This window comes from Strix aluco, chromosome Z (genome assembly GCF_031877795.1).
Source record: "Strix aluco isolate bStrAlu1 chromosome Z, bStrAlu1.hap1, whole genome shotgun sequence".
Classification (NCBI taxonomy): domain Eukaryota; kingdom Metazoa; phylum Chordata; class Aves; order Strigiformes; family Strigidae; genus Strix; species Strix aluco.
Window position 1 is genome coordinate 83,173,700 of NC_133971.1, and position 19,291 is coordinate 83,192,990.

Consider the following 19,291-nt stretch of genomic DNA (forward strand, 5'->3'; position numbering starts at 1 on the left):
GTTGGAGCTGGAGACAGCTGCTGACACTGGAGCACATACTCTATCAACTAACCTGGTCCATTCTCGCAAGCGAAGGAATTATATGTACAAACAGAGGAACTTCCACTGGTGACAGAGGCATATGCAGAGAAAGTCAGTTTGTCAGTACAGTCCTTTCTCCCTTGTAGTGCTAATGTGATTTGTGCCTGTATCTAGCTGCCCTACAATCCAGCTAAAACCATCCGCTTGCCTTTCACCTTTTGACATTAAGTGTGTAAAATATTTAAATGACAGAGTCTGACTCCTGTTTTGCACTGATTTAACAGCTGGTGGAGTCACTGGAGAATCAGGGTCTCTTCCAAAAATGTACTGACAACAGTGCTGATGTTACAACCTTAATGTGGTAGGTACAGAGCAGCTTATAATCTGCAAAGTGTGATCATCACATTTCCATGCTGAGCTGCTAGCACTAGGCAAGTGGATATTCAGCCCCCCCAGTCCTTCCCTGGTAACAAAGAAGACACACCTAGAGAAAACAGAGCAAGCTGGTTTTGGATTCTACATTAAGGATAAATGCCGCCCTGCCTCTGCTGAAGACCTTCTGAACATTGCAGCTGAGTCAAAAATCAACTTTCAAATCGACTTATTCTTTTGCAGGCAGTTGCCCAAGTCAATGCTTGGAGTAATCAACCCCAGCCTGTGGAACCTGGTTTCTGCAGGCTGCTCGCTCTTAGCCACAAGGTAAACTGCAGCTGGCTCTGCATCTGCATAGAAAGTGAGCACCTTGCAGCAGACATGCTAGAGACTCCCCTTGGAAAGACAACTTCAGGACAGAGGAGTGGCTGCTTTTCACAGTTGTTATGTGGAACTGCTGAAATCCTTGTGGGCTGGAGCCTGAGCCTCCCCAAACCGCAGGAGTCTCCTATGCTCACGTAGTATTAGTGAAAACTCTGCTTTCAAAGACCCTCTCTGCTCTGTGAGCACTTCACCTTGGATGCTGCTAGAGATGAAAGACCTCACAAGGACCAGGAAAACAGCAAAACAGTGTTTTCAAGTGTTTTTCTAGTTGTGGATGTGCAAAATTTGCCTTTAGTACAAGCACATCCCACATGCAAGCCAGCCAGCTGATGAAGGAATTGTCAGTTAGTAGGTGCAAACATTTTGCCCTGTGTGAAACTCACTATTACGCTGCTCAAAAAACTTCTCTTGAATGTGTTTTCTCCTCTAGCCCTCTTGCTGCAAAGCGCACCTTGTGCATTTCTCTAGTTTTCAGTAAAACTCCACATGGCAATTAAGCCTGTAGTGCATAATTAATTTCACTCGCTACAAGAGCTGACAGCTTAATATGGCCTGGATGTAGTTCTTGACAAGGACAGCAAGCTTTTGGTTTTGCTACTTGTGCTTCTTGCAAACCTGACCTCCTTTTTAGATGTTTTAGTTATTGTAGCTGTTAATCAAGGTAGAAGAAAATAAAAACTTTGCCATCAATCACAGCTGGTGTATCACAACCATTTGAAACCAATTTTTTTGCCATTGATGGAAAAGCTTGATCCTTTGAAAATGTTGAGACATCTCTGGCAGATAGAGAGAACAGATGATCTCCCAGGCTCCTTCCAGCCTCACGGTTCTGATTCTGTGAATAATGAGGTAACTTTCCAAAGGCAGTTGTGCATGCACTTATAGATGTGGTTAATTCATGAGATATCCCATTAATAATAAAGCAAAACGTCGCTATGGAGAGAGTATTGTACTTATTACCAACAACTCTTCAGAGATCTGTGGGGTGCAGAATTCTTTTCTCTTAATAAATTATATATAACCCTGTTATTTGTAGAATATTATGCCACTAAAGATCCCATTTAACCAGCTCTGCTCACCATATTTCACCTCCTATATAATTGTTGTGGTTTGTTTAGAGAGGATTACTTATCTCCCCTTGCCTCTCCGTAAAACAAAAGCAATCTCTTTTCTTTTGACTGTTATAACACTCCTTTTTGTAAGGGGACAACATTTGTATTGCTGATATATTATCCAATATCCAAATGAAAGGCTGAACTTGGGCAACACATCTCCACAAATCATTCATCACACTCCTGAATGCTTGTACATGTCCATACTAAAATGAATAGTCTAAGTTGCTTTGTATTAACACACTGCACTGTTTCCTCTCTCCCATAAGAGAATTATCAATGTTTAAGGAAGCAAATGAGAGCTATTTCCCTTTTTAGCAGCTTACACTCAAAAAGGTGGTAGCATACAAACATGATGTAAGGTAAAAATAGGAAAGTTCAGAAAGCTAAATTCTCTTCTGCTTTAACCTTGCACAGACTTTTTTGATTTGAGGTGAGGAAGGCAGAGGTATCATATAATCATAGAATAGTTTGGGTTGAAAAGAATCTTTCATCTCGGGTTGAAAGATCACCTCATTCCAACCCCCCTGCCATGGGCAGGGACACCTTCCACTAGACCAGGTTGCTCAAAGCCCCGTCCATCCTGGCCTTGGACATTTCCAGGGAGGGGGCAGCCACAGCTTCTCTGGGCAACCTCTTCCAGTGTCTCACAACCCCTCACAGTGAAGAATTTCTTTGTTATATCTAACCTAAATCTACCCTCTTTCAGTTTAAAACCCTTACCCCTTTCCTATTACTACATGCTCTGATTAAGAGTCCCTCCCCATCTTTCCTGTAGCCCCCTTTAGGTACTGGAAGGCTGCTATAAGGTCTCCCTGGAGCCTTCTCTTCTGCAGGCTGAACAACCCCAACTCTCTCAGCCTGTCCTCATAAAGGAGGTGCTCCAGGCCCCTGATTATCTTCGTGGCCTCCTCTGGACCCGCCCAAGCAGGTCCATGTCCTTCTTATGTTTGGGGCCCCAGAGCTGGACACAGCACTGCAGGTGGGGTCTCACAAGAGCGGAGTAGAGGGGGAGAATCACCTCCCTTGTCCTGCTCTTTTGATGCAGCCCAGGATACTGTTGGCTTTCTGGGCTGCAAGTGCACATTGCTGGCTCATATTTAGTTTTCCACCTGCTAATACCCCCAAGTCCTTCTCCACAGGGCTGCTCTCAATCCACTCACCACCCAGCCTGTATTTGTGCTTGGGATTGCCTCGACTCATGTGCAGCACCTTGCACTTGGCCTTATTGAACTTCATGAGGTTTGCACAGGTCCACCTCTCCAGTCTGTCCAGGTCCCTCTGGATGGCACATCCCTTCCCTCCAGCGTGTGAACCACACCACACATCTTGGTGTCACCGGTAAACTTGCTGAGGGTGTACTCAATCCCACTGTCCATGTCACCAACAAAGGTATTATACAGCACTGGTCCCAGTATCAACCCCAAGGAACGCCACTCGTCACTGTTCTTCACTGAGACATTGAGTGCGACCATCCAGCGAATTCCTTATCCAGTGAGTGGTCCATCTCTCTCCAGTTTAGACACAAGGATGTTGTGCGGGACAGTGTCAAATGCTTTGCAGAAGTCCAGGTAGATGACATCAGTGGCTCTTCCCCTACCCACCAGCACTGTAACCCCATTGTAGAATGCCTCCAAATTTGTCAGGCACAACTTGCCCTTAGTGAAGCCATGTACGTATATTGGATATGTTCAGAGAATTATTTGACCCATGCTGTGCAGTGTGATTTAATTCAGATTTAGATATCTGGGAATGCAAGACCACTATGTTGCTGTGTGAAAACCAGTGGCAACTCTTACCTTACAACATTTATCTGACATGAATGGGATAGACACATGTCTGGACTAGGAACCTGATAATTTTCTTCCCTGAGAGAGGAGCATTTCTTTAAAGTCCTAATATGCTCTGACATGGTGTCAAATTATATCAGGGCATTTTCCATAAACCAATTTTACATATGTGTGAGATGCTGTCCATGACAGGCTCACAACTGAACTAGACAAATATTAGAATTATTTAAATATTTAATTTATGGGTTGTTCACAAATATCAGTTTCAATTCTCTTGGCCTCCCCTGGATAATTCAGTGTGTCTCCTCTTCCCCATGACTAATTGTCTGCAGCCTAAATGTATAGAGAAGTTCTGTATTCTGCACACTTACCCATAAGGGCATTATCAATGAAGGAAGGTCTCCTGTTTGGTTTTCACCAATGTTGCTCAATATGAAGATTGAGTACACTTTAAAATCATAGCCATGCTGTTATTTAAAAAGTGCTGTCAGAAAACCTAAACATAAAAAATGTATTATCTCTCATCTAGGAGCTGATCTCAATCCCCCTTCAGGCAGTGGAAAAACTTCTGTTAGCATAAGTGGGGCAGAATCAACACTTTTGGGAGAAAAGTGGGCTTTTCTCCATCTCTGATTTCTGTCTGTATGGTGGGACTCCCCTTTTTCCCTGACTTCTGCTTAAGATAATGAGGTGTTCCTCCGAGTTTCACTCAGTGGATTTTTAACTGTAACTTGTAACTGAGACATGACTATTGGTTTCAAATTCCCCCAAGAAAACTGGGGGAAAAAATTATCTGAACAAAATCCTCCATGGTATATAATAGTGTATTTAAAACCACCACACATCCTGAAGTTAGAAGTAGATGTTGACAATGCTCAAACCAATCAGAGATTTTACAATGGGCTCCAGGAATCATGACAACTAGATAGGTCAAGAGTCAACTGTGATGAAAAAGTCTGCATATAGGTAAAATAGCATGTCATGTTAACAGTTCACAAGATTGCTGAGATTTGTTTATCTCTGCCCTTATGAAAAGCAATGAGCCCAGTCCAGTCACAACCAGCAACTGGACAGAGCGGTGTAAACCGTAACAGCAGCACTCACTTTATGAATCTGCAGGTAGGGATACCAGGTGAGCTCTGTCCGGCAAACGTGGCCACACCAGTGTGGAGAGGAGACAGAGCCCAAAGGCTCACTGCTGCTGCAAAACTTGCCATGGCCATTTTGGGAAATCCCACTTACAGCTCATTTCTGCAGGATGCAGACCTACACTACCAATTCCCTCACATCTTGCAATGGTAAAAACAGGCACCAGTTTAATGTCACCATGGGAGACAAGCTGCCAACATACCAGGTGAGCACTGTACAGGAAACACACTGCAACCAGAATTTCAAGATAGATGTAAATATGAACTGATTAATTCATTAAAGAAAGATACCCAAATGAGACCCAAAATGGCACTGAGGGTCTTCCCTGCTGCATACACTGGTTTCAGGTGCCTATCTACAAAACAACAATTTTCAAAAAACCCATCTAACCTGCTGGGGCACTTGAAATACCAAAAGCACTTAGAGTTTCTGGCAAAAACATCCTTAGGCAACAGTAGCTGTGCTATCTTGCATGCCCAAAAGCACAACTCTTTTGGCTGGTGTGACTATCTAGGTACCTATCTCCTTGCCTATGGCTCTTTAGGTTTCAGAAATTAAATGCCCCTGTGCCTAAATCCCCTGAAGAGCATGATTTTTTATGCATACCAGAACACACCTAGGACAAACTGAGAGGCTACATATATTCTGGTGAAGAATATGGTTTCTCTAGTCCTCAGGGCAGCTAGAATGGCACAGTCTGCGCTCATATGGCTTCACCTCAGTCGCCTCCAAAGACAGATGGCCATGTTCAAGCTGTTCCCCTGCAAAGTGGCTGGCATGGGCTAACTCTGAGCTGCTCCTGCCCCTTGACTGCTTAAGCCTGGGCACTCAAGGGCCAAAACCCTACCAGGGCTCTGCTAATGGCTCAACACTGTGGACAGTTGCAAGCTGCTGCTCAGGTCTGTGTCTGGCTCTGTTTAGTTTATTAGTACAGACCCCCTGTCCTGAATGACTCATACATTAGGATGCTCCTGGCTTTGTTCCAGACTGTGGGTTAGGGCACTTCCCTGAGAGCACCCTATAGGGGTGTGGAGAAATATAATTTCATTTCAGATCCTGTTTCCCTGATCTCAAATACAAACAGAAAAAAAAAAAAAACCATATTTCAGTAATAGGAACTGGAGATTCACATTTTTATTTTTGCAGTGCAGATAGAAGTGCACGGAGGACACTTACAACAGGTAAACTGTTCCTGTAGTTGCCTGCTCAGCTTCCTGTTACTCCTGCCAAGGCTACCACTGTTGCTCAGTGGTAATGTCATCTGTTAAATTTTGTTTTGTTTTTGTTTTTTCCATTCACAGACAGATTAGAACTACATGCTAAATTGGGCCATGCTCATTCCCCACAGAACAGAGCAAGAGTTCTTCTTCTCAAAGATATTGCAAACTACCAACTCCCAAAGCCTCCAGAAGGCACCTCTATTTCCTAAACTCAGGAAAGAGAAGTATGTAATGGGATTATGTCTAGAAAGGATTTGATTTCCTGATCTGCTCTGAGGACAGAGGGCCTGCTCTGGAAGTTCCTGCCCTTCACATCATGAGTGGGAAGCCCCACGAGCACTGTGAGCCCTGCAGAGATCAGCTACTCCCTGGACTGCTCGACTGACAAACTGCTCCAGGGTCCAACCTGAGGGATGAAGAGGGGTTCATAATAACACCTTTCATTGCTGCTGTGTTTCATGCTGTTCTGCGTAGCAGTTATGACAAACTTCCCAGAGGTACTTCAACAACAGCCTGGGTTAATGAATAACCTCAGTCTGGGCAGAGATATAGAAATCCACCCTTGTGAGCTCTTCTCTCAGCCACTTGAGTTGAAGAGCAACAACAGTGGTATGTTAGGTGGGAAGGGTTAAGGAGGGTGTGAAAGGATGATAAAACAAGAGGATGAGAACAAGAAGGGAACTTTCTTGTGATTAGGAATAATTGGTGATGAGGTTAGAAGTGGGCTTGAGGATGACTTCCTTCGTGGGAGCAGGGCATGTAAGAGCGAGGAAAGAAAGAAGCCAGAGCCAAACAGGCTTGCACATTTGTGAAGAAAAAGCTTCTTGATGCAAATAGTACTTCACTACTCAATGGCATGTTCTGCAGCTAGAGCAGGCCACCTTTTGCCTTTGCCAATAAAGAAGTCCCGCTCCTGGCTTGCAGCAAGAGTAGGGAGGCAATCTAGACCTACCTACAGGATGCACTTGATCACCTAGCTGAAAGAGAGGGAGAGACTGAAAAAAGGTGTGTACTCAGAGGACAGAATGAGAAAGGGAAGTCATCAGACAAATGGCAGACATGAATGAAAGCATATGTGTCTGTGTTTTAAGATCCTGTCTAGGAGATAAGGTCAAAAGACAGATGAAAAGGAAAGGCTCTGAGGATACTTGAGCTGAAAAAAAAGCCCTGCCAAAGGTGAAAAGCAGAAGAGGCAGAAGTGATGAGAGGAGCTAGAAACAGGAGAGGGAACAAACATGAGTGACGCACCTGGGAAATTCATAGCACTCCTGCCAGGTGCTCAGCAGAGCAAGACCTTCAGCAACAGGGGATGGGGCTGAGGAAGAAGGGGGAAAAGCAGTGAGGCGTGAGTACAGCAAAAAGGCCAATGTCCTCATACGCAGAAGAAAGCAGCACTGACTGGTGCAGAGGCAAAACGTGCTCATGTATGCGTGCCTGTGCATTAGGCTCAAGCTCTGGCAGCCACTGCTCTGTGCCAGCACCATTTATTCCTTGTTTCGAGATAAAGCGAGTTGCGCAAGGTCAGCGTGGGCTGATCTCCATATAAGGGCCGGGGAAGGAACTGGAGCTGGCAGCCAGGGCAGTGGGGCTGCCCACAGCGCAGGTGCTGCTGCCAGCGGGCATGGCACAAGGGTGGCTGCTGCTTCTCCCTAGGCTTAGGAGTTAAGCAGGGAAAGACTGCTGAGTCTGAGGCCAAAACTGAAAGGAGGGTATATTGCCAAACTGAGCACCGATGTTGTTAGGAAAAAAAAATTGTCAGCAGTTCTTAAACAAATATCTTTCACAAACATGATGCTGGTTGGACCACATCGCTGGGAACGTGCATGTGTGTTGCTGCTGTTAGCTCACATATTTGCTTTTCAGAGATTCAGGGGTCTGAACTCAAAAGATGGTAAGTGCTCTCATCCCATGGTTGGCAGCTCCAGTAGGTACTGTGTCCTCTGCACCATCAGGTCGATGCTGGGGACTGGCCTCACCAGGGCTGGAGCCACATGTTTCGAGAGGTATGAACAACACTCTCCCAAGAGCCGTGTGCCTATGTGGTCAGTGAGCCATGTGGAGTCACTAAGAGTATACACAAGTCACCATTTTGTTATATAGAGCCCTAAATCACAAAACAAGGCCCCAAAATTATAGGTGAATTAAGTCATGGAGTGGTCTGGCATTTCTAGAATAGCCTGCCTCCATTCCCTCGCATACTGAGTGCCTTACTCCCCGAGGACTTACATATTCTCAAATGAATACAACTAGATATATAGGTAGCAATATAGCCCCTGCTCTAAGATGGCCCTTGGAGCACATAGTCACCAGACATACAATTAGAGTTACTCTAAAAATTACTCCCCTTTGTCAGCTAGCTCTGTGGTTTATTGATGTGTCATATTATATATTAAAATGGAATGTAGTTAAGAGGGTTAATGGGAGCGATCTTTTTTCTTCCATCCTTCGGGACATTTCACAGTTACAATCAGATTATACCTTTTGCCAGTCATGGAGTCCTCTGCACCGTGTGCTGCTGAGCCTCATTTCCCCTTGCCTTGACAACACACACTCTAATTCGGTCACATCTCATCAGTGCTAGTGCAGGTCAGCCGAGGTACCAGCTCTGTAGAGCATAGCTCTCTGGGGTGAATTTCAGGGAGGCAGTGATGCCCCAGCACACTGGGAGCCTCACTGAGGCAGGAGGTCTGAGAATGTTGCCTAAGAGCTGAGGGTTCTTCTGGTGAACTAAGGCTTTTCCTGGAGGTCTTTATTGCGCAACCCACAGTGATTAAGGCTTCCATGTTCTCAAAAGGAAATGAATATTTTTCAGGCTACGTAAGGAAGAATTTGGGAGTTTAGGAGGCTAGGAGGGAAAGAATACACAAGCATGTAATTGGGTGAAAGATGAAACACTTCAAAAATTGCTTCAAATATTGGAGAACGGGAGGGGTGATATTGTCCCATTTAACAGCAAATTCACTGAAAGTTGTAGTAGCAGGAAGAAACAATTTGCAAATTTTGCCTGGATTCACCAATTACCTTCATTTAGGAAACAGAAGGTGAAAATGTTTTGAAGATTTTGAATTGCCATGATCCATTCTGAACAAGTCAAGTGCTGCTTTTTCAAATCATGGAGGCTTTGTTTTTCCACTTCTTATTTGATAAAAGCTCTTTTAAAATAGACCTAAGCACTAAGGAAATGATCAGGGAATAAATATGTATCTTGAAACAAAATAAAACATTCTGGGTGGAAAGAAACAAAATATTTTGTGGAGATTATATTTTAATGAAAAATTTAAAATTCCATTTTAAGTTGACCTGCCTTACACCTATTCCTTTCCATTTACCCGTATGATCATCAAAGCAAAACCTCATAATGCACATAGCTCTAATGAGTTATAGTGAGCTCCAACTCCTTTTCAAGAATAGCCTATATGAAAGATTGATCTGTTGTGTGAAACCCCATTACCACTTTGAAGTGTGCTCAGTACTGAGGTATTTAGCATACCTTATTATCCTTGGCAGATCTGGTGTACATTGTTGTGCCAGTGATGTTAATGAAAACAAAGAGAAGGCAGCTTGGCCAATTATTTGGTAACCAAAACCAATTGTGAAGATTTGAGTGCAATAGTGGGGTATGGGAAAGCTTCCCATAATTCTAATGCTTTAAAAAATGTTTTCTCATTGTTCATTTTTTTAAACAAACTATAATTGAAATATAGATTAATTCTGTAAGATGTTGAGAACATGTGCAATGCTTATAATCTTTCAACAGGTCATTTCTCATGTGTTCTGTTAAAAACACAAACTGAAAATCCTGTTCTTCACCCTTTTACAGCCTTTGTAAAAGGTGTATGGGTATACTCTCGGTGGAGTATAGGAACACAACACATATAATTCAGAGTGTGCAATTTCTGACTGTGCTGCAGAGGTAGCTGAGGCACAGTAACAACTCCTTTCTTAAAATAGTTCATAATACATTGGCTAGAAAGTCCAAGAAGGAGGAGCTCAAGTGTTTGCTTCAACTTCTTCATAATAAGTACCATTGTACTGCTCAAAGTTTAATGAGCTTTAATAGTATCACTTGAAGGAAGGGTGTTTCCTTCCTCCACAGAAACTGCCTTGTGAATATGTACAGAAGTGTCCTATTCTTCCTTCAGTGAACTAAGGCTTTGGTTAAGATTGGTTTCAGTGGTGAATTTCAGGAATGAAAAAAAAAAAAAGCAACACATTTTTATGCTGCTGAACACACTGGGAGAAGTTTGCTGAAAGATCTTCTGTGACAAAACTTCTGTAGCTGCATTAAAATCTTATTAAAATATATTTTATTTATTAACTCCTATTTTTAAATAGAGGAGATTTGGGACCAACAAATTAATTTAATAAATTATATCAGGAGGGAGTACTTGGTCTTAGATAAGCTCATATTGCCTTTAATTTTGGTTATATGGTAGATAGTGTAATCATGGGGGCAATATATATGATATAGTAATGGTATACTGAAACAGAGGCAATATATGGAAAACAAAATAAATCTTCAAAGAGAAGTGGGAGTTTAAGGCATGTGACACATGTCTGAAAGATTACAGACAGTTAATTTAAAGGCAAGAAACTGGAAATGTATATAAATAGCTGCCTGTTGACATTTCTTACGATGGAAGTCATACCTAAGAGATGGAAGGACAACCAATTTTAAATGTAGGAACGGGAAATTGTCTTTTTCCTTAGAGTTATCCTGTGAAACTCACAGCTGGAAGATAGTATTGCGGTCAATAGCTAACAGGAATTTAGTATTTGTTTCTCTAGGAAAAAACATGTGAAGAGAGGCAAACTACTGAGCTTCATGGTACAAATTATCAGCTAAGAATACAGGGGGTAGCTAGTTTGTAGACATATATCTTTTGCAAGGTTTCTTGGTTCTTCCTTTGCAGTATTTACTTCTAAACTCTCAGAGACAGGATGCTGGACATGAAAGAACGTTCTACTGACTCTATGTCGCTTCCTATTTCCCTCCCCCTGGAGAGAGCCAGTGGATACAGAGCACTTCAGAGTGGGAAAAAGAGCCAATAACTTAGAAAATGTTGGCCTGCTGTACGTGTGAGATATAAATATTCCCTTGTCATGGCTGGAGGTTTGGGAGGCCTCAGACTGGCTGGAGACACCATATTGTAACTTGCCAGCCCTTTGGAAAACAGCTGGGAAGTCACCACGGAACAAATTACTATTCACGAGGCAAAACCCTAAAACAAAGCCTGTCCTTCATATCCTGGTGGCCCAGTAGGATGCAGAATGGTTTAGGATGCTGGGGCATCAGCTGAACAGTCAGAGGATCTTGGTGGTGTATTACCAAGAGACCGATGGCTGTGTCTCATTTGCATGAACAGGGTTGGATTTTAAGCAGAGTTCAGTGCACACAGTTAGAGTCCTGAGAGTAAACAGCACTTCTTCAAACCCATAGAGAGAAAGGGTGTGCATGGCAGTTTGAGAAGCAGGGGGACAAGACGTACCAAACAAGAGACAGACACAGCATCCAGTCTCTGAAACCATGGCCAGCTTTACGTCTGACACACGATGCATGCAGTATCAAACTGTTAGGTGATTATATTCCTTGGGCTTGTTCAGACCTGTGATAGGAAATTCCTGCTCACAAATATATCAGTATTTTCAAAGAGCCTTGTACAAACTGCAGTCCTTACATATAACCATCACCAACCAGGCATCTATACAAATTCACCTTGGCAAAGTCTGGACTATAACACTGTTACTTAACCAATTCTACTTCAGCTTTCATCTCAGCTTCTTCCGGAGTCTGTCCAAGACATAGATCCCTTTTTCCTTCCCAGGATAGGAACACTAATCGAGACATGCTCTGAGCTGTCCCATCCACTCCTCCTGCAACTGGACAGCAGGGATTGGGCATACTCAGTCACATCTGCTGAGCCAAGAAACCCTATGACTTCTAGTTGTTGATTTGGAGCCGTTTGGGCTTTCTTCCTGCACAGAGTACCTGAGCTTTCCTAGCCAGGGGCTAGTGTGTCAGTGAAGCAACATAAATGGACATCAGACATGCTGTTTCTAGTGGCAGCTCATGTGCAAGGCTTAATGAAGATGGCAACAAGCATTGGAAGGCTAGTAGTAGGAACCTGGCTTACAGAAATAGGAGGGTGAGTCCCTGCTTGAGCATCCCCAGTTCTGCACGTTGACCGACTGAATCAGAGAGGTCCCTTCAGCAGACATCTGTGAGTACAGGCTCAGTGTTATCACTGAGAGAGCACAGAGGATCCTGGACAGTTGCTGGCTCAGCCCTCTGCCTCCTATGCAAGGAGATGTGATGGATGCTAGGGAGGAAATCATCACATGCCCATGGGAGGATTATAAAGGCATAATGACAAGGGTCACACAGGGCCTTAAGGATGTTGTCTAGATTACCTTGGAGTCATCTGATCAAAGATACTCCTAAATCAAAGAGAAGAATTGCCAAACTAACTGCAGGGGATAGAAGGCGGAGTTAGCATGCAGGTTGTTGCAAAGGAGGATTCAGTGGTTCTCAACAACAAATAAACACCCTAGGAATATTTAGACAAAGACATCCTAGGGTCAGATATCCTAGTGGAGGATCCTGGAATAGGGATGACTTTCTTCTTAGGTGCTCTGCTGGGGAAGACCAGATACTGAAGACTGATGCTCTTGTAGTGAGTGGATTGAGGAAAAAAGAGTTGGCTGACTGACACACTCAGCTGCTGGAGCAGGGGCCTGAAGGGTGACACTGCGCAGTGCTTGCCTTGAGGTCTCATACGGTGTATACTCTTCTGATCTGATTTCTTATGCACTGTGGAAAAGATGGAGCATGTTGGAATGCCTACCTGTGCAATTGGTCTTGCCCATAGCCCTGGTGAGCCCAGGAGGACTCATATTCAGTAATGTCTTCACTGAGGTAACTCTCCAAACTGTTTGGGGACCAGCAACTTGTGGGCTAATTGCAGCCGCTGGTATGTCTTCTCCTTGTTTACCTGTACAAATCAACAGGTCTGCAAAGAACTTGAACAGCTGAAAAACTATCATCTTAGAAGAAAGGTACAAAGCTATTTAACTTTCAATCCTGAGGTTACAGATTGAGTTACTGTAGACACACAATCAATGAAGCTGGTAGGATCAGAACGGCTCCTAATATTCAGAATGCCAACAGAGCAACTCTTCTCACATGTATATCAAAATTTTGAGAGATGTAGTGTACTGGCTAAAACCCAATGCTTTATGTAACTACATGGTTCTACCAGAAACTCATTTAGAGATCGTATTATCTTCTCTGTGCCTCCAAAGCTCAGGTTGTAGGGTAGTTGGGACACTTTCTGTAGTTGCTCAGGTTGTAGGGTAGTTGCTCCGGCTGGGACACTTTCTGACCTGCAGCAAGTGATGTTTTATTCCATTCAAATTCCAAACTTGAAGCAATATGGTAATTTTCTATTGTTTGTTATGAATCTTTAAAAAAAAATTAAAAAACCCCAACACACAAGAGCTATCACACGTAAGAGCTATCATTGCCTTGATCCTCATAGTGTCTCATTGCTATTGGTGGTTGATGGTATCTCCACTTGAAAACAAGACAACAGATTTTTTGACTGAGTTTAATTTGTGACCTAGCTACTCTCATTTTTAAGCTTGTCCAACTTCTTTCATGGTAGTCACTTACCATTACTGTCACATGTAGCTGCTTCTTTCCTAAATGGGTTCACTTGCAAGATTTTACGGAGATTCTTTTCCTACATAATTTAGAATTCTTGAAAAATAAAAAAGATATAGGCTAAAAAAAAGAACATGGAAAACTCAGAGAGCATTCCAGTGCATGGGAAACACTAGGGGAAGCTCCAAAATGCTACAGGAGTACTATGACTAATGCAGAAGCTTAAGGACCTGAGCTGCATGGGAGTGGAGGGGACTCAGGGTCAGCTGGAAGACCATGGCAGGAGCCTGTGGAAGCAAGGCTGCAGTGTAGAAAGCTCTAGAAGACCAATAAAACATTCTGAAATATCACTTAGGGAGAGTAGAGCTTCTAAAGGAGGATGAAGGACAGACAGGAGTCCTCTTCAGTGACCTTGATGGAAGTAATAGCTTGGATCTCTCCCTGCATAGCACCCTCTCTGGTCCTTAGTCATTCTCAGCACTCTTCTCTGAGCCACATCCACTGCTTCAGCATCACTTTGGGTGTATGGCTACCCAAACACTCCAAGAAGAGATGTATGTATACCAAATACGGACAGAGGCACAGTCTGCCTGGTGATGACAGAGGACAGTCTGCCACTTCCTCCCATGACCTTCTCCAACCCTCATGAGTGGCCTGTAGACAGAGTCTTCACCTCTGCACAGTCAAGAGGGAACCGAGTGCTGGAAGAGGCCTCACTCACCAGGGAAGTTGCAGACTTTGCTGTACCCCCACGGCCTTTGGTCTTGACTACAGAACTTGTGGGTCCCCTTGCCTTGTACCTGATTATTTACCGCACTTTTCAGCTCCTTTTTCCAGTGTTTGCTTTCCTGTTCTGTAAGCCTGGTTTGCATTTGTACCCAAGAGCATGATCCTACAGTTGGCTTTTCTGAAACACATGTTGTTTGCCCACTGACAATTCTGTGGAACCCTCCAGAGCACTGTGTATCAGCAACCCATCCCTCTTCCACTTCTCAGTCTTTATGCTGATTGCAAATTCTGTTTGCAATGGTATATTTTTTTCAAGCCACCAATCAAATTATAAAATGGCACAGGTTACAGTGGAAGTAAATTTACCCGGTAAATACATGGAATTACATTTTAAGTGACATATTAAGTAGTGCATTTAATCTATTTAATGCATTGATGTGTTATTGATGTTTAAAAATATATCATATAGAACCAAATTAAATATCTTTTTATGTCAACACTTCTACTAAGAGCACTCAACATGCAATCTCAGAAAACCCATGGGCCTACCTTGGGAGGATTCCTTTGCCAGAACTCTGTATCTTGGCTTAAATAATATTGCCATTTCTCTAATTTTTTGTTTATTGAAACCTATATCAATATTATTTTTCCTAAGACCAAGATCAGGATGAGTCCTAGACTTACTTTTTTACTCCTTTTAAGTATTAGCTCCAAAATGGTTGCCTTCCAGTTCTCTGGGACTTCTCTAGGGCTCCAGGAGGTATTAAATCTTGTATTAATCCACAAGCTTTTTTTTAAATGTTCAGATATAAATTATCTTGATTTATTGATTTACTAATGACTTTCTAATAGCTTCAGTTTTGTATTGTCCTTTAATGTCTTTGCAATGAAGAGTATTTCATTGTTATGAATTTTTTTTTAAAATGTACTGACCAGCTGTGACATTCCGTCATTGTTATTGACAGTTCCTCTTTTTCAATCCACAATTTTATGAGTTACTTCTGTTCCTGAATATCTGCTGCTACTTGGATTAGATTCTGTCTTGTGTTCTTTTCCTTCCTTTAATAGTCTTTTACAGCATCTGGCTTCCTCTTTGTATTAATTGTTATAAAATTTTCCTATTTCTTTTTATTTTGTATTTTCCTTTTTCTTTTTTTTTCTTGTTTTGGTCTTGCACTTTACTTTCACAAAGTTGTTTTTTAATCAATGTAAATTTCTGTTCTGATTATAGGTTGCCATCTTTAAGCTACATATCTCTGTAAATAAATCTCTGTAGTTAGTCACAGTTTCTTATTTATATTTTTCCTCTGATTGATTTGACTTAAAATTATTTTCAAGTTTGAGAAACAGTTCCTTGAAAAGGTCATATATTTTTATATATATATTTATTTATATATGTAAAACATGCCAAATACATACATATTTGCTTACACACAGACCGTTAAAATCATGTGTTATGATCACGTTTTTCTAAACAAACATTAACTTGTAATTTTACAAGCAATTTGTCTTTATCTGATAATATGAGATGCTGAATTCCCTGTGTTGGATATAACATGTTTTGAGGCATTCTTAAAATTCCAAGGACACTGAAACACTGACAGCATGAGACCACCGAAAAGTCAACAAGAGTTCACCCATCTCTATGACATGGGCTGTCATTTTCCTTGTTTAGTGGAATTTGATCAATTCTGGAAAACATCCTGCCTGGAAAAGTTATTAGCCATATATTTAAAGTTTAGCACATGCTGAAAAATTTTACAGAATGAGACTGAATTTAAGGACATTTTAAAATGATTCCCTAGTGCCTCTAGCACCCATCTGAAAAAGTCACAAAATCTGAAGGAGGAATTTCTATTAGCAGATATCCATTATCCATTAAAATTTAGCATATGCTTAACATCACTGCTACACTGCAGCAGGTGTGGTCGGACTGTAACTTGTTATACACTGCGATATAATATCCATGGGTAATTAAAAGGTCAAATTTATCTATATCTCACAGGGTTCACATCTGTGAGCTTGCAGATGAAATGCTCCTGGTCTGCTCTCCACAGCCTTCTTCTATCAAAGTACTTGCAGATCTTCAGAAATGAGAGCAAGTAAATGATCCCACTCAGTCACAGGGCTATTGCTGTGTTTAATGACCTTACTGATTTAGGGCTATAAATAGCAGAGTAACACTATGAGTACTAGCCATCCAAATTTCTGTCATTAAAACCTGCCATAACTCTTTCTGAAACAGCGCCTGTCAGAGCTCATCAGTGTGCTGGCTAGCACATCTACAACTTGCTTAGCAGCCCTGTATTGAAACAGTTACTTTCTGAAAATGTGCCTTTGCTGAAATAAAAAATAGCAGCAGATCTGATGCAGCATCAGATCCATCAATGCTCCTTGGCTCCTGGAATGAGTTTCTAGAGAAGAATGGCAGAGAGAACATACATACAAGCTCTGCCACAGAATCATGGATAGGCTGATGTTCAGAGCTTCACTTCACGTGGAGAGGGGAAAAACCTCCTGCTGTCAGTGATATACTGGCCAGGGCAAAACTCATCTTTCTAGCCCAATGAATATTTAGCTACTTATACAGTGTGAATCAATGGCAGCAGGACAAAGTGTCTCGTAAACAAATTCCCAGTATCCATCAGATGGAGCAAGGCTTCAAACCTGTCTCATCAAACCCTCATCAAGGGTGCCTTGGTGAGCAAGTGAGTTACCATACTGGTGTCAGTAGGGATCAGAGATAGTTTTTGCCTCCCATTTCTGGCTAAGGAAGGAAAAATATTAAAAGGAGTGTTAAGATTATCACATGCAGCCCCTGTGTACAGCATTATAGGGCAGGACTAAAAAAAAAAATTTAAAAAAAAAGGCTTTTATCTCTATGTGTCTCTGACCTCTTGAAGAACGTGGAAGTAAAGAGCAGAATGGAGGAGGGCAGCTGGCAAAGCTGAAGCACATATACGCCTGACCAAAGTAATGAAACTGTGAGCTTGCAACCACATCCATGAGAAGTGAGAGCATGTACAATACTACCTGTGCTTTGAGGGAAGGGGCTGAGGGGCTGAAAACCCAGAGCTCCTTCTCCAAAGGAATTGAATCCTTGCTCAAAGCAAGAGGGGAGAAAAAGGAGTTAAGAGTATTTTTTCCTTTTCTATTCTGATCCTTGGCTTGTTTTAGATTGAAGAAAACAAATTAAAACCTGTGGAAGGAGTGTGAGTCACTTCTGTTCCTGCTGGACCTGCATAGCCTCAGAAAACAAAATAAAAGCACAGATCATCTAATCCATGAAGTGTTAAGATTAACAGAACAAGGGGCTGGGGCCAGTCTCCCAGCAACATCGGTGCATCCGTTACAGCTAGATCTGCTATAATAAGCCCTATAAGCCCTGTGTCTCTGGAGAATGCTCTATATTTTTAAATCACTCAAGACTTCAGTCTGATTTGAGGAATGTTCAGTGAAGACAATTAATTAGCTCCAAAAACATGTGAGGTGAAAACATATGATGAGCCAAGTTACTTATGCAGAAAATAGCAAGACCCAAAATAACATTTAAAAGCAAGCCTGCATAAAACTATTTTTGGGTTTCTCTCTTTACAAAATGACAGTAAAGACCAGTTAATGCAAGAATTAACCGATATATACTGTTGATTAAGGAAGGGCAAAGTTATAAAACTGATTTGCACTGGCCTGTTGAAAATACCTAGCAGTACTGCTGGATGCCCTGAGGTAGCACTGCCTTCCTCATAAGCCATCTGGCCCTATTTGAGCAGGGTTGCTCTCCCAAACCATACACGAGGGAGCATCCGATGTGTAAGGCGCTACCAGCTCAGGAATGCCACAATCCTGCCACTCTGTTTTCCCAGTTGTCAGCTCTGTTTATAAATTGTCCACTTATAGCAAATCTAGCACCTGCTATGGACACCTCAAGCTGCCAAGTGCTTGAATGTATCTCAAAAGGAGCCATTCCATGCTTTAGCCCATTATCTTCAGCTCTTTGGTTAAAGCAGTTTCCCAGGATTTTTGAGGGCAAGTTTGGGTTGTTGTGAACAAACCTTTAGAATTACTTTTGTATAGACCTAACGTACATTCCCTTTCAGCATAAAACAGCAGATCTAATGGGCCTTGAACATACCACCCTCTGTAAGCATAGTAGGTTTACACAGCACTTGAAGTTGGTAATTCAGAAAAATCAAAATCATTTTAAAAAAATCCCACTAAATTTTTTATTGTTTAGTTCAACTGAGGTGAAATTTTGATACTACGGGAATATTATGATTATTCATGAATAACTCCCAGGTAGAAAATATCAGATGCCTGGATTTGTTCAAACTTGTTCACCTCTTCCTTTAACCAACCTCTCTTGCCCTAAAGGTGCTCGAACAGCAAGGAACAAACACTCGGTTACACACAACAGAAAATGCAAAAAGGTTGTGTCAGCCCTATTGCTTGGCTGGCCCAAGCATAGCCCAAAACACAGGCCAGCTGTGAGCATGACCCCGTTCCTGCTACAAAAACAAAGCAACCCAAGGAAAACTAGCTGCCAGTCTGTGAAGACGGAGATCCCAGAGTTGCTAATAACCAACTGAGGGGGGAGCTAGGGCTGGTGCATCTTCAGCCAAAGGATGTCTTCTGGGAGGCTGCACACTGCAAGGCCTCCTGGGTTTTGGAATTCATTCATCCTCCCTTGTGGCCAGAAATAGCTCCAAATTCTTGACCTTCAGGCATAGTATAATCAGACCATTTATTAGTCTGGGCTTTTGGGGCAGCTTCAGATGTACAAGGGGTGACCAGGCTCAGAGATTAATGATTTCTGGGAGATGGTTGCTTTTCACTGGGTTTAGTGACTTGCTT